The sequence below is a fragment of the Canis lupus genome, chromosome 12 (assembly GCF_048164855.1).
Source record: "Canis lupus baileyi chromosome 12, mCanLup2.hap1, whole genome shotgun sequence".
In the NCBI taxonomy this organism is placed as follows: Eukaryota; Metazoa; Chordata; class Mammalia; order Carnivora; family Canidae; genus Canis; species Canis lupus.
Window position 1 is genome coordinate 52,926,773 of NC_132849.1, and position 15,573 is coordinate 52,942,345.

At 49.9% G+C, this 15,573-nt stretch overlaps 1 protein-coding gene across 3 annotated transcripts in view; it reads left to right on the forward strand.

The window, feature by feature from the left end:
• CYRIA (CYFIP related Rac1 interactor A) overlaps nt 1-15,573 on the forward strand; it is a 103,482-nt gene that overhangs the window by 26,409 nt on the left and 61,500 nt on the right. For 2 of the 3 annotated variants that reach the window (XM_072771018.1, XM_072771019.1), the window contains exon 2: nt 15,239-15,265. The exons of the other annotated variant lie outside the window; for it this stretch is intronic. The gene's annotated coding sequence lies outside the window, so the exon portion shown is untranslated. The remainder of the gene's footprint in view (nt 1-15,238; nt 15,266-15,573) is intronic. 3 annotated transcript variants of the gene reach the window in all.

The window sequence follows — 15,573 nt, forward strand, 5'->3', positions numbered from 1 at the left end:
ATTTCCCAAATTGTTGGGCAAAGCAGTTCTCCGAGCCTGGGAAGGGCAATGCACGGGGCCACCCCGGCTGCAGTGCCATAGGAAATGCCAAGTGACCCAGATGGGGCCCAGGCAGCCTGCCTGCTGGTTTTCCCCATAAACCCAGCCCCAGGAGCACGGCCTTTGTACAAAGGACAGAAGCCCTCCCGCTGCTCTGCGATTCTCCCAGCATCAGCTCGAGGGGGCTCAGATGAGCAGGTAATGGCACCCAGGGGGAGCATCACTGATTTCGGTGAGGTTAGAACCCCAGGCTGTGGGGGAAGGGGCTGGCCTGCAGCCAGCGCCAGCATCCCAATTCATGTGGCAGCGTAGGGGGAAGAGCCTTTGTGGCAAGGCTGGCTTCCTCCTGAATCTGCCCATAAAAGGATAAAAGTGCTGCTATCTGGTCGGCATTGGGTAGGATTGCTGATGATAAATTTTTTAAAAGTGTGGATTTTTCCCCCCTTTATGCAAGGCGGTGGGGGGGGGGGTAGAGAAAGAGAGAGAGAAAGAGAGGGAGAGAGATTGCTTTCACACAATTTCCAGCCTGTATGTGCTAACAGATGGATTCAGACTCATCTTTTATCTAGTGTTACAGAAGATAAAACTGAAACTGGATGATACGCTGCCTCTTCAATTTACAAGAGGAAAAAAAAATAAAAAGCTTTTTAAGGGAAGCCCTTATGGTCGAAAAGAATGGTCCAAAATATTGTCTGGCTTTACTCAAAAGGCAAAGTACAGCAGGACCATTTAAAAGTGACTTTTTTTCTCCCTCCCCCTCCCTGACTTCTCCAAAATCTATGATCTCTGTGTCAGAAGTAGGCCAAGCTTTAAGGCTATCATGAATTATATATCAAGAGACATCATTACCCAAGAGTCTTGAACAAATGCCCCATGGTTTAAATTTTACAGACATTTTTCCCCCCTCGGTGGCAGCAATTTCTGTCTCTGCCTTCTTCCTGAGATGGAAAAGGAAAGTGTTTTTACAAAATGCACGAGGAGATGTTATGCTAATAAAGGTGATTGTGCAGTGATTGGAAACTGCTCTGTTCTCTTCGGAAGGCAGCTTTTGTCCCGCACACGTTGACCCTGCATCCAGGTACTCAGGCGGGCAGCCTGCTCTGGCTTTGTCTTGTCTGATTCCAGCAAGAGACAGACACCCACAGAGCCGGGGCTGACAGAGGGGAAACCCAGGAACTGGGCATTTCAGCACCCACCCTTTATCATCTGACTATCAGATATGCTTCCCCCACCTGTGTATTCTCTAAGATTCAAGAAGGGCTTTATGAAAATAATCCTTCTATCTGAAATGGAAGGTATCACCTGGGTAAATAGGAAAGGCAAGTGTTTGGTGTTTGCTTTTTTGCCCCCGTATAGCTCCTGAAGGGATTAAATTTTAGCCCAGAACACAGGCGCTGAGGACGTGATGCAAGCCCTGGGCACAGGACTGATAGGGCATCCAGACAAGAATGCCTGTGGCTGTAGGAAATGGTCTTCTCTGCTCCACACCCCATAATCTCCCTCCCAATTCATTTTTTGGGGGGAGGGGGGCCAGCGGGTAGTGTGTCTTTTACATTGCTGAGCTCTCCTTTATACAGCCCAAGAGAAGCTATTCCTTATATAGGCTTCTCATCTTTTTTTAATCTTTAATAATCCTTTTTTTAAAGATTTTATTTATTTATACATGAGAGACCCAGAGAGAGAGGCAGAGAGGCAGAGACACAGGCAGAGGGAGAAGCAGGCTCCTTTTAGGGAGCCGGATGCGGGACTCGATCCCAGGACCCAGGATCATGACCTGAGCTGAAGGCAGATGCTCAATTGCTGAGCCACCCAGGTGTCCCTTTAATAATCCTTTTATTAAATATCTCCCTTTATTATGCTTTGGGATATGGTGGGCACACCGTGTTTTTAGCATTTTAGAGATGGAAGCTGGCGTGGAGATGTGACTACGGTCACTGTTAACTAGAGCAGTGAAGTATACGCATATCTCCACACACACACGCATGCGGGGTATAGAATACAAACCTGATGGTATCACCCAGCCACTGCCAAATAACGAAAGGTGAACCCTGTGATCCAGGTCTCATTTGGAGAGTAGATTCCTTCATGAGGCTTTGCCAGTGCTCTGTCTTCTGGCTCAACCCCTGCCTCAAATTTTGCCCAGGCTTCCCACCCATTGCACTTTCATCATTTTCAGCCATGCCCAACCTTGTGGAGTTCCTTACTTCCTGAGCCTCATCACTTCTGTCTGTACATATTGTCTCACAGTGACCTGATCCTGAGCACCCTCCCTTCCCACGTTCCTCATGTCCATGGCTAAGTCCTGTGTGGATTCCAGACTCAGGGCAGGCCCTCCTGTGAAGCCTTAATCCCCCAGATTCCCACTGTGTGGGCTAGGCCTCCATTCCTGGTCCTTCCACATCAGCAGCCCACGCTTCCCATCGCAGCAACTGCCACACTGTATTTTTTTTTCTTTTCTTTTCTTGTTTTAAAGATTTTATTTATTTATTGAGACTCAGAGAGAGAGAGAGACAGAGACACAGGCAGAGGGAGAAGCAGGCTCCGTGTAGGGAACCCGACGTGGGACTTGATCCCGGGTGTCCAGGATCACACCCCAGGCTGCAGGCAGCGCTAAACCTCTGCGCCACTGGGGCTGCCCCACACTGTATTTTCATTGTCACTTCACGTATGTATCTTTTCCGGGAGCTGAGGAGCTACTAGCACACGAGTGAGGCACCACACTTGGCCCTCAGAATCTTCATCTCCAGAGTGGAAGAAGTTCTGGAAGGTAGCCATAGGCTGCATGGGGGTGCTTGGTGGGATTCTTTGTCCCTATCACTGTTCCTCTACATGCACCCCAAACAAGGAGTCGGCCCACCAGGCCGGGCTTGGTGACTATCCTGTGTCCCATTCCTGTGTGTGATTGCTTTCAGACCCCAAGATGAGGGTCACCACTACTGTCCCATTTATCACCTCCACTGACCCAGTCCTTTGGTACGTGCCCAGCTGACACAGTTTAGAAGGTTGGTCTCCAGAATCTGTGATGTCTGGCCTGGCACTGAGTCAACAAAGTCACTGGGGGAGAAGCAGGCCGTTAGGATAGAAGGAATACAGGGTTCAGACAGACAGTCCTGCATGAGAATCCCACTTCAAGGGCAGCCCAGATGGCTCAGTGGTTTAGCGCCACCTCTAGCCCAGGGCCTGATCCTGGAGACCTGGGATCGAGTCCCATGTCAGGCTCCTTGCATGGAGCCTGCTTCTCGCTCTACCTGTGTCTCTGCCTCTCTCTCTTTCTCTCTCTCTCTCTCTCTCTCTCTGTGTCTCTCATGAATAAATAAATAAAATCTTAAAAAAAAAAAAAAGATCTGCTAAAAAGAATCCCACTTCTTTCATTAATGGGTGATCCGTGTGATCACTAAAGGCTCTGAGCCTTCGTATCTGTCTCAGTAAAATGAGGGAGAGTGTTGTATGAAGCTATGTTTTAATAACGAGATTATTTTATAAAGTATTTGGTACATAAAGGATATTCAAAAATATTGAGCATTAGTAGTATGGAAAAGTCCAGTTTCCAATCCAGTGAATCAGATGATTAAAAATATACCTAAATGGGGATCCCTGGGTGGCGCAGCGGTTTGGCTCCTGCCTTTGGCCCAGGGCACGATCCTGGAGACCCGGGATCGAATCCCATGTCGGGCTCCCGGTGCATGGAGCCTGCTTCTCCCTCTGCCTGTGTCTCTGCCTCTCTCTCACATTCTCTCTCTCTCTCTCTCTGTGACTATCATAAATAAATAAAAAATTAAAAAAAATATATACCAAAATGATTCTTATCATTGCTGAAGAAGTAAGGCCTCATATTGTTGCTTTAGGGATTACAACTTTAAAGTAAAAAAAAAAAAAAAGGAAAGAATCTGTGGAAGGCATAAGCATCAGAATAATAATAATAATAATAATAATAATAATAATAATAATAAACCACTAGCTTGTCTGGGCTCTTATTTCTCTTAGGCGGGGTTGCCTTATGTCCATTGTGGGCCTAATGAGACCCGTGTTGCCAGGGTGTGGATGTGAGAAATGAACGAGAGATGAGGGGTGGAAAGGGCCGTGCTCAGCCAAGGGCAGAGCTGGTTCTCAGTAAGTGGTTTTGAAATTTCTTCCCTGAAGCTGTTCTCCCATCTGTGAATTGTGTCTGGATTGTAACCAGCGTGTTCCTCAGCTCCAAGCAGCCTCAGAGTTCAGTGCAGAGATCCGAACAAGAGCAGTTTCTGGGCACTTGGGGAAAAAAATAAAATAAAATAAGGCATCTGAATGAAAGTCAGGACAAAACGGCAGCGGGCCTGGGGTGGCCCACCTCGTCCCTGGGCCCCGGGCTCCTGGGCCACAAGGCCCAGGGGGACGCCAGACAGTTTCCCAGGTGGCCTCCAGCTCTGGCATCCTGTGAGTCTAATTTATAGTTGAGTGAGTTGTCATTCACAGACCAGGAAGGGCCAAATTACCCTCATTATTCTGCTCGCAGCTCTGGTGCCTGGGAAGCCGCTGGGTCCTGCCACCACTAGAATTAGCTCGAAACCCTTGGGCTTTTAATTAAAGGGCTCTGTGAGTCCGATGGTTTGTGGTCAGATGCAGATCATCGGGGAGGCACGGAGGGAGGTCCTCTGTCCTGCCACCGAGGCCCTGAGAGATCGGCCGCCTGTCTCAGGCCTGGGACAGGGAGTCGGGGGACTTCCAGGAGGGGCTCGTGGCTAAGCGTTGGTCCCCGAGGCCTGGGGACAGCTGACGTCCCGCCCGGGCTGCTTGGGTTGTGGCCGCCGTAGGCCTGGAGTAGTTCTTCCCCAGCGCTCTTTCCGCCTCGGGTGGCCTGTGCTAAATGCATTTGCCATCCCACGTGGTACAAAGAATAAAAGGATTGTCTTTAAAAAGTGGTTTCTGAAGGTGGAGAAGGCAAGGCTGCCTGCTGTGTGTTTTTAACAATTGCCTCCCCAGAGGAGGCCTGAAAACCTCACCTTTCAAGATGTTTCAACTCCTATTAGGAAGCGACTTTAATCAAGTTGCTCTTTTGACCGCTGCTGCTGCTGCTGCTCCTGCGATTGCCAGACTGGTGATTATTTGTCTAACCGGAGCCTCCAGGGCTGGAACTGGACACCATTTCCCTCCCAGAGGAGGTGAAATTGTATAAGTTACATTCTCCCACCTGGCATCACCTTGCGGAGGGGGGCGGTTGTGCACACTGGAGTGTGAGCTTTCTGGAAAGAGCACATCCTGCTTTCAGAGCCATGTGCTTTTCCCACAAACCATGAGTGAGCATGTACTGTGTGCCTGGCACCATGTCTTGTTCCTGTCTTCTCTCGCTGTGGCCTGCATCGCAATGTTCCGCACCCATCGGCTGTCTAGGGTTCCTGCAGACTGACCCAGGTCCCCTTAATTTTTCTCCTGGATGCCACTGTGTGTAGGGAACTTGAATGGGCCACTGTGTTTGGATATCTTACGTTGGGGCTTTTCAACTTCAGCACTACTGACATTTTGGGCAAATTAAGTCATTATTGTGGGAGACTCTCCGATGCTTTGTGGGATGTTTAGCGGCATCCCAGGCTTCTACACTGATGCCAGTAGCACCACACACACTCCAGTTGTGACAGCCAAATACATCCGCAGACTTTACATTTACCAAGATACCCTTATGTCCCTTGTCTTTGTGTACATAGTTATACGTAAGGATTTTGTTGCTCTCCTTTTATAGCTAATGTAATTGAGGGCCAGGAAGGGAAGACTTGCCTATCAGTGAGTCTGGGAAAGAGCTAAAGTTATAATTTAAGCCTCCTGTCATCCCAACCCAGCGTCCTTCTTATGGATCCATTTAATGGTGTGCTGGTAAATGTTTAATAACTGATTCTCCAGGAAAAACAAACCTGATTAGGAGTGGTTGCCAATTTCATGGTTCAAGTATTCATTCCCATCACGGCTGGTTTCTTCTCAAAAGACATCCCTGAACCAGAAGTTGGGAGAAGACAGATATAATTGGCTCTGGTTCGCTGGTGCCTTCTAGCTTCAGGATGCCACTGGGCCCTTGCTCTCTTTTGGACCATGTGCTTCCACCCCATTCCCACTTCCCCATCAATAGATATTCTGGGAGATGCCATGGGGAAGCAGTAGCCTGGTGAAGGCTTCGATCACCTCTTTGGATAAGTACAGAACAGTTAGAGTAAAATTTTCTCCCTCTCCTGGTAAATCACCATTTGGTTTCATAATCTTTTCACCTAAGGGGCTGCAGGAGCAGGACAGCTGTGGTCTTAGAGCAGAAACCTCAGGGAGCTCATCAATAGGAGCTCCTGGATAGAATCAAGTCCTGAGCAGGGTCTAAGGGCTGTTGGTCAGCATCAGTCATATTGAGTGTGAGGTACCCAGAGGCACAAGGTAGTGATGACCACAGGGTTATTGGACTTAACCATTCTGGAGGGTGGAAGTAGGATCTTAGCTGGAGTTTTAGGCCAGATATGAACTTTGACTTCCGTAAGCCTCAGTTTCCACACCTGTGAAAGGAGAACTAGCTTATGCCTGGAGCCTCAGGGGTGTGCTCACCCACTCAGTTGCTTGAAGGATTGGCTGGTTGTCATAGTAGTATAAGCTCATCAGGCCTAAGGACTTGGCTTTTTCACCTTGGCCATGGGTCAGTGCTGTATCTCCTTCTCTTTGGTCCAGCCTTAGACCGGGGGGGAGCTGGACTGTGGGAAGAACCCTCAGCTGGTTATCAAAAGACCTGGGTTCTTGTCCCAACTCTGGTACCACCTCATTACATAACCTTGGGAAGTAGTTCAGTGTGACTAGAATGTGGGTAGCCCCACGGGAAGGGTGGGAGCATGATGTGGCATTTGGATTTTATCCTGAAGGCGGTGGGAAGTGCTTGAAGAGAAGACACGTCATCGGAAGTGTGCTTTAGAAAGTTCTCTCTGCAGAGCACAGGGCCAGAGTCCAGGCAGGATGAAACCAGTTAGGGGGTGGTTCAACAGTCCAGTCAAAAAGTGATGAAGCAACCCACAAGCATGAAGGCTGAGTGGCATAGACGGAAAATGTTACAAGAGTTCAGGGAAAGGAGAGATCAGAAGAGTATCCAAGAAGACTTCCTGGAGGAGGTGAGGCCGCTGCTTATTTAGAAGGATGGAGATGTATGGAGGTATAAGTCTAAGGCTACAGAACAGGGCAAGAAAACATGAAACTGCAGTAAATCACATTGGGCTTAAACTGAGAATTTATGCAAAGGACTTGTTGACGGAGCAACTTGAATGCTAGTGTTCGGAAAGTGGATTCTGTTCGAAGGGGGTGGGCCTCACAGGGAAAGTGCATTTTCTTGTGGTCAGCTTCCAAGGAGCTTGGATTGCAGGCATTCTCCTGTCTGTTGGTCTCACTTGCTTTTTTGCCTCGGTGAGATATGGGGTGCCTGGGACCCTGATGAGGGGTGCACCCACTGCGGGGGAAGGCACAGTCCCTCTGAGTCCTAAGGATGAACGCCACGCTGAATGCTGACATATGACTCCTGATTCGCCTTGCAGCAGGGGCCCAGGAAGGGAGCAGCTGTGCTGTTGTGTGAGTGCAGTCCCCAGTATTTGTCTGCCTAGGCCAGGGTGACCACTGTCCCCCGAGATAAGCCGCCTCCCAGCTGTCACAGGTATGTCCTCAATCATTCCTCCTGGTGTTGACTCTGAGTCTCTACCCCTGCTAAGGAGGATGGAAATGCCCCGTTTTCTCACGTGCCAGTTTCAAGAAAATGTATCTGTCCCTGTCCACAAGGCGAAGGAAGGCCAGCCAGCCTTGCAGCACCCAAGGTAAATGAGATTTGGGCTTCTGGTGAAATGTCAGGAAGCTGAGTTTGCTGGGAAGTGGCACGAGCTAGGGAACATAAGCTCTGAGGCTCATGTGAGTAAACAGGCTCAGAAGGGAAATGATACCCACGTCACACTGGTAGGACCAGGACAGAAAACAGACACCTTCTAGACCTCGGCGTATCCCTGTTGGGTTTGGATCGGGCCATTCTACAGGAGGGGATCCATTTGCATGGCATTCTAGCAGAGGCCTGCCTAGTGAGAAGCTCACTTTCACGAATGGCAGTGCATATCCTAGGTTAGGCTCTTAGTCCATTGATGGGATCCATTGATGGGCTTTCCCAAGTTCCAAGGACCTCTTCATTATGCAGGTGGCAGTGAATGACTTGCCCAGTGCCTTTGAGATTTGGGGTCAAAGCAGAGACTGTAGCCCAGTCCACCAGCTTCTCAACTCTCTGGTCCCATGGCATAGGTGCCGTCTCTATTAAAACACCCAACATAAGCTGCCTAAAAAGTGCCCCCTGTTGTTGTAGGCCAGGGGCTGGTGGGAAGCTCACAGGTGGTTTGTGACACTCGGATGGCATTGGCCGTGAGGATTCGTGTGGCTTTGGGAGCATGAGTGCTGCAGATGTTGGCACAGAACGCTAGAGCACGCCACAGTCTTGGACAGCAAATGACTCCAGCCAGATTGGCTTTCACATTGGGCTCAGTGCAATCTGGCCATGGCACCATTTCTTAGTTTCCTCCTCCTGGGCAGCCCTGGCCTTGAACTTCATAGCAGTCATTTGAGATGAGAGTCACTACTCTCATCGTGTAGGTCAGCTTTGCCCACTGATTTAGGAGCAGTTATATTTGCTAAAGTTCACATAGGGGCCAAGTGCAGCATTGGTCACTTTTAATGTTGGGTAACCCTAACAACCCTGAAATGGATGGGGTGGGGGTGCGGTAAGGTGCAAAGAAAGTTGTTCTAGTTCACAACTGATGGACTCAAGACCCTGGGCTCTTGCCACAGCTCCATCCTCCCACTAACACTTACAAAAGTGTTTGATGTACTAGCTCACTGTCAGAATCACGGGAAGCGCCAGTGCGGGTAAAGTCCTTCACAGCTTGACACCTGTCTCTTTTCCTACCATCTCCGCTCCCTCTTCCATTCTTCCCCAGCCACACTGAGCCTTCAAGGAAGCCAAATTTTACGAATCCAGCCATCAGTACTCGCCACTTGTGCGGGACCTTGGGCTAGTTAACAATAGCTATAACTACCCTATAAAGATAAGTAAGACATGCCCCTCCTCTTAACCAACTCCCTGTCCAGTGGCAGAAAGAAAACATGAACATAAAGTCCCTTTGATACTTTCTTTAGAAGAGGAAGCTCATTTGATCTTCAAAGTGGCCCAGAGAGGCTGCTGGTGTATATTGCTGCAAGATCTGCGTTTAATAGACTTTCCATCTGAAGATCAGAGATAAGAAGTGACTAAGCAAAGGCCACACAGCCCAGCCACGGCCAAGTTGGGAGCGGACCTAGGTTTCCTTGACCTCTGTAAAGCGTTCCTGCTACATCAAGGCATCCTCCCGGCCTGTGTTCCTGGTGACGGCCGGGCACGGTCTCTACAGGCTGGAATGTTTGTCTCCGTCTTACTGCTCCCTGCCTGTGGAGACAAGGCAGCTGTCAGCTGCTGATGCCTCAGACCTGCTATGTTGTGCCTCTTTCCCTCCGGAAAGGCAACAATCCTATGGGTGCAGCCCAGGAAAGGAGGAGGGGAGATGAACGTTCCCCTGTTGTCTGGGATTTATTTTTTATTTTTATTTTTTAAGGATTTTATTTATTGATTCACGAGAGACACAAAGACAGAGGCAGAGACACAGGCAGAGGGAGAAGCAGGCTGCATGCGGGGACCCTGATGCGGAACTCGATCTCACGACCCTGGGATCACGACCTGAGCCAAAGGCAGACGCCCATCCACTGAGCCACCCAGGTGCCCCTGTTGTGTGGGATTTAATTATACTGACGCTCAGGGTTGTCAGGGAGAGGACACTGGCTCCTTTCAGTTTCAAAACTGTCTCCCCCCCACGCACCGCCCACCCCAGAGGAGGACTTCTGGTTGACCAACACTGTAAAATACCTTCTCAAAGAGGAGGGAGTCACTGAGGGGGTGGAGTTCAGAGAGTGAGATGGGAACTTCTTGAAAAACTGGGCAGAGTTTTCATTTTTTAATATTTTATTTCAATTCAATTTGCCAACCCATAGTGTAACACCCAGGGCTCATCCCACCCAGTGCCCTCCTTCTGGGGAGTCCAGCCAATTAAGCTGGTGTCCTCCCGCCATCCACATGGGGGCACTTACCTTATGGCATTTTGGCTGTGGCAGAGATGTCACGCAGGTGTTAAGCCACGACCCCAGGACATGGAACCGATGTGAACTCGGGAGTAGAGGCCTGGGCCCCTGTCCTGTTCTGCAACTGCCTGCCCCTGGCATTGGCCTTCGCACCTTATGTCAGGAACATCAGCTGTGAGCTGTAGCGCGCAGTGTTAGACGTTGAACCTGGGCTCTGAGGTGTGGCCTGACCCTGCTCACTGTCACCAGCCTCGGCTGCTCCCTCAGCCTCTTGGCATTGCTCTTCCGGTCATTATCTGCATGATGAGGCTGGGGGGAGCCCGGCCATGTCCAGGAGGGCCATGCAATGTGCCACACGGCCCCTGGCACATAGTGGGTGCACGGCGCAGAGCAGTGCCATGCGTTTGTCCCCCTACCAACATCCACTCGTTGACCCCTGACCGTCTGGGATTGCCTGAGCCCAGGCACTCCGGGACATCACCATCTGGACTCTGGGCTGTTCCCAGGTTGGGTTCCCAGCACAAGAGGCTACATGCCAAGATGCAGGAAACCAGAATCAGTCTGGAGAACTGTGTCCAGTCCTGGCTTTTCCCACCTACCTACCTGCTTGGCAGCATTAGATGAGTCCCTCCCCTTCTCTAGAACTCAGGGATCCCCTAAATGGCATTAACAATCATATTGATCCTAGTAATGATAATACTGATGGCAGGAGTGGGTTTACTGGTGCTCCCCCCCAAAAGCCCATGCCCTAACCCCCACAACCTGTGAATGTGACCTGATTCAGAAAGAAGGGTCTCACTTATTCATCAAACAGCACCACATGCAGAAGCTCCTACAAGAAGCAGGTAACAGGTGTTGCTGTGCGAGCTACTGTAGGATGAGGCCTGCGGCTGGTGCCTCTGAGAGCCCCTTCAGGTATGGGTAGACTTCCTGAGCCCAGTGAGCTTCTCTAGAACTGTCAGAAATCACTGGCCTACGAGCGCTGTGATGTTCCTTGATTAAACGAATGCCCGAAACAGCCTCTTCAGAGAACCCACTAAGGCCTGTTGTCTTTCATTAATGTTTCCCTTTACCTGCATTGATGTAGGAGTCTGATTCAAGACTCAGTGCCTCATTTCGAAAGAGCAGCAGGTTCTTTTTCCTCTTGGCCTGATTCCTAAGCAGGCAGATTCTTCGGGAAAGAGTGAAATTTAAAAGCAGGCCGCAAGCGCTGCCTCCTTCCTCCTCGGGCCAGATCCCTGGCCAAAGGCTCCCGCTCGGCACCTCCCGGGGCAGGGTCAGTGCCTGCTGGCCATGGAGAAAGGCAGGCTGTTGTGGTAATGCTGCCCCCGAGAAAGAGGCTCTTGCGCCCTGTCCCTGGACCTGTTTCTCCAGTGAGTCTGGGTGGCTGCTCCCACACTGGTTGTCCGTCCAGCTGCCTTAGGCTGCCCTGGAGAGGAGAGCCACTGAGCCCTCCCATTTGGGGGACTGGCTGGTTATCAGAACAGCTGCACATTCAGGTTCTGGGTGGGAGGGCACAAGGAACCCAATGGTCCTTTTAAAATAGATTGCTAAAACTCGTCACGCCTTGCTTCTTGAATCGTAGCATGACTGCTTTATAATTGGGTTACATCAGCCTGTTTTATATGTAAGGCCTACGAGCCCAGCAGATTGAGAAGGCATTCTGCTGAGCAAAGGAGAGTGAATGGTTGCAAAGGGGCATTTGCGTGGGTTAGAAAGCAGGGGTTCACCCAGGAGAGTCCAGCACAACTAGCCGTAAAAATAACCAGCCCCATGGGGCTCGGGAGTGTATTCGGGTGGACCATATGTCTTGTGTGCCTGGGACAGTCCTGCTTTATGTCTGTTGTCCCAGAGGCATCATTAATATCCCCCCTTTTCACTCTCAGAAGGATCTGGGTTTGGCTGATAAATCACGTGGTCACCCTAATTGTACATCACCTTGTATGTGCCCTTGGTATGGATAATATGTTTAAATAAAAACCTGTACCCGCATGCTTCGACGGCTCTAAAGCTGGCTGTGGGTTAGCGCCGCTGTACCACAGTGGCTGAGGCACGTCACCGTCTCATGGCACATGTGGCTTCAAGGTGAAATCATGAGTCATGTCAAATAGGTAGCGGTTTAGATTCTTTCTCATAGCTCGCTGGCTTTTTGACCTTGAGGAAATTACATAGCTTATCTCGACTGTAAATTGAGAATAATCATACAGACCTCAACGGGTGGTGTCATTATGAAATAATGTACGTCAAGCATCTGGCTTATATCTTGACACATAATGAGCTGCCAACATATGGCATTGCTATTATTATTATTATTATTATTATTATTATTATTATTATCTCATGACCATTATTATTTTGGCTTTAGTCTCTCCATCTGTGACATGGTGAGGGATGATCCCTGTCCTGCCCTGCTCCCCAGGTCCTTGTGAGGCCAAAAACAAGTAGCATCCCCAGAACCTAGTGCCCCTGGGAGTGTGTGCACTGTTCGAGGGGAGGACTTGTGGCAGAGTCTCACTTGCCTCCCTGCCCGGTGGGTCCATCCCTCTGTGACATGGGAAACGGGTTCCCAAGATACCGTCATCCCTTCCACCCTCCCTCAGGACTCTCCCATTCCTGGCCCTCCTCGGCCCTGCCTACTTCCTCCTCTCGTGAACAGAGCTGTATAAACACCAATAAACACCAAAGCCAGAATGCCATTTACTGGTGCTGGGTGACTGGGGGAATGGGGGGGCGGGGTGGAAGGGGATGCCACACAAGAGGGGGCAGGAGCCAGATTCCTGGTTGGGCTGTGAGTTCAATGTTCTCTGCCTGGGGAGTTTCCTCCCTTCCTCTGCGTCTTTTTTTTTTTTTTTTTTTTTTAAGATTTTATTTATTTATTCATGAGACAGAGAGAGGCAGAGACACAGGCAGAGGGAGAAGCAGGCTCCTTGTGGGGAACCCGATGTGGAACTTGGTGCCTGGACCCAGAGATCACACCCTGAGCCAAAGGCAGATGCTCAACCACTGAGCCACCCAGGTGCCCCCTTCCTCTGCCTCTTGAATGAAGATGTTTTCTGTTCCCAGCATCCTTACCTTATTCCTTGCCTCTTTCCACTAATTTGCCTTTCTGCATGCCTCACCCTTTCTTTCTTTTCTTTCTTTCTTTTTTTTTTTTTCTTGTTCTTTTATGCTCTGAAAAGGGTGGTTACCTAGTGGTTGAGAGTGGGAACTCCACCCAGATTGCCTGAGCTGAAATCTCTTGGCTCTCCCTCCCACTCCAAAGCTGAGAACCTCTGAGGAGCACGTCAGGCTCCTTATCTGAAAAAGGGGGCAAGAACCATGCCTCCCTCGTGTGGCTGCTGGGAGGTCTCAGGAGTCACTGAGCTTGACAAGGCCTGGTGCCCAGTAGGTACCTGCTGAATGGGAGCTATTTTTATTATGGAAAATCCTGCCTGTTTGGATTTCTTCCTGTCGGCAACTGCTCTTGCTGATGCAGGAAGGAGGCTGCAGGGAGGTCTCCTGACTCAGAGTCCAGGCTCTGCTGCTGGTTAGCTGGGACTCTAGGCAGCACACTCCCACCGAGGGCTTTAGTGTCCCCACTTGCTCAGCCTGGGGCTGGGTATGGGTCTCACCCGTGCTTCTCACCGTCTCTCTGCCTTCTCTTTGGTTTGTCACTGCCCTACCCTTCCACTTCTGGAGCCTTTCAAAAGTGGAAGACACACAGCTGTTCTGAGCTCTCCGTGCCTCCATTGAATGGGGCAGAGACACATGACATAGAGAAAATGTCACAGGTCGCTAGACCAGAGGTCAGGAGATGCCTGTTGGAGTCCCAGTTTTATGGTGTAACCCTGGATAAGTCATTTCATGTCTCTTGATTTCAGCTTTCCCATTTTATTTCTTTTTTTTTTTTTAAGATTTTATTTATTTATTCATGAGAGACACAGAGAGAGAAGCAGGGACATAGGCAGAGGAAGGAGCAGGCTCCCTTTGGGGAGTCCTATGTGGGATTCGATCCCAGGACCCCGGGATCACAATCTGAGCCAAAGGCCAACACTAAACCACTGAGCCAGCCAGGTGCCCATTTTCAAAATGGGGGTAATCACCCCTCTAAAAAGTGACCCAAAATGAGATATTGGAAAGTGTTCTGTTGGCTGCCAGGTGTACAGAAGTAAAGACTCCTGATGGTCTCAGATGGAGCAGGGGGACTGTGGCCACAGCTCCGGCCACGGTCCGTACTGCCTGTGGGGACCCGAGATGGGAGTTGTAAGTGTCCTTCCTTGCCTGACCTCTGTTCTCTCTGAGGGACATCTGGCCCGTGGGTGACTCAGACAGGAAACTACCAGCCATCACTTCAAAAAGCTTGGACTCCTCTCAAAGATATGCTTACTTTGTGTTGTTCTGTGTTTGTTTGGATGGTGGGGGAGTAATTTACAGAATCAAGGACAGATCCTCAGTGCGAGCCACTCCCTGGGAGGACCTCTGTGACCCTGGAGGGACTCTAAAAGGAGGTGGAGTGTGCTTAGGGCCAGAAACGATAAGTTTCTTAAATGCTGGTCTGTGGACCAGAGCCAGGATGGTGTCATCAAAACTCTCCAGAAGCTTTGACCACTGCTCTGGGGAGGGAATTGTGTGTTTTGTTAGAGACTGGGCTGGCCTGTCAGAGGGCTTCACCTTACCTGCCCTGGTCCCCATCAGGAGGCTGGAACGTGTTAACGATACTAGCACTGAGGCATGATGATTAGGGTTAGCTATCTGTGTAGTTGTGGGTGTTCAACTTAACCAGGTGACTGAGTCCTTCATCCTGACTTTTTTTAGAGCATCTCTAAATAAGCAGAGGGGACAACATGAGTAGGAGAACATTCTGGAAGTACCAGAGAGTCATAGTCTTGCAAAGACTCAGCATTCTACTGGCCTACCCCTCTTAGCCTGGTGGTGGAAGAAGGTAGGGGTCTTGCCGGGCCTCAGTGGGAGAATCATGGCCCTATCATATACACTGACCATGGATTATAATTTTGAGGATGTTTGGGAGAAAAAGCAGTGGGTTTGGGATAGTGCCCCCAATACCTGATTATTTCAACATCTTCTCTCTCGTTTCCAGGTCCTTCTGTGGCACATCTGGCAAGAGGTAAGAGATTTGATCTTACCCCAGGATCCTTCATTGGAAATTCACCTTCTTGACTGTCTAGACCCAAACTTATAGGAAACAGCCCCTGTGTCAGGGCACCCTTTCTTCAGGCTGTGCCCTGGGATGGGAATTTACAAATACAACCCTAAATCCATCGGAAACAAACCTCTTTCCCCCCTCTGCCTCCGCGACCTGGTTTCCCAAAACGCAGGGCCAGCTCCATAAACGTGGGCTCAGAATTCACTTTCTCATGGGGCCAAGGACTTTTGAGAGTTGCTGTGTTTTCCATATCATTTCCTTCCTTCCTC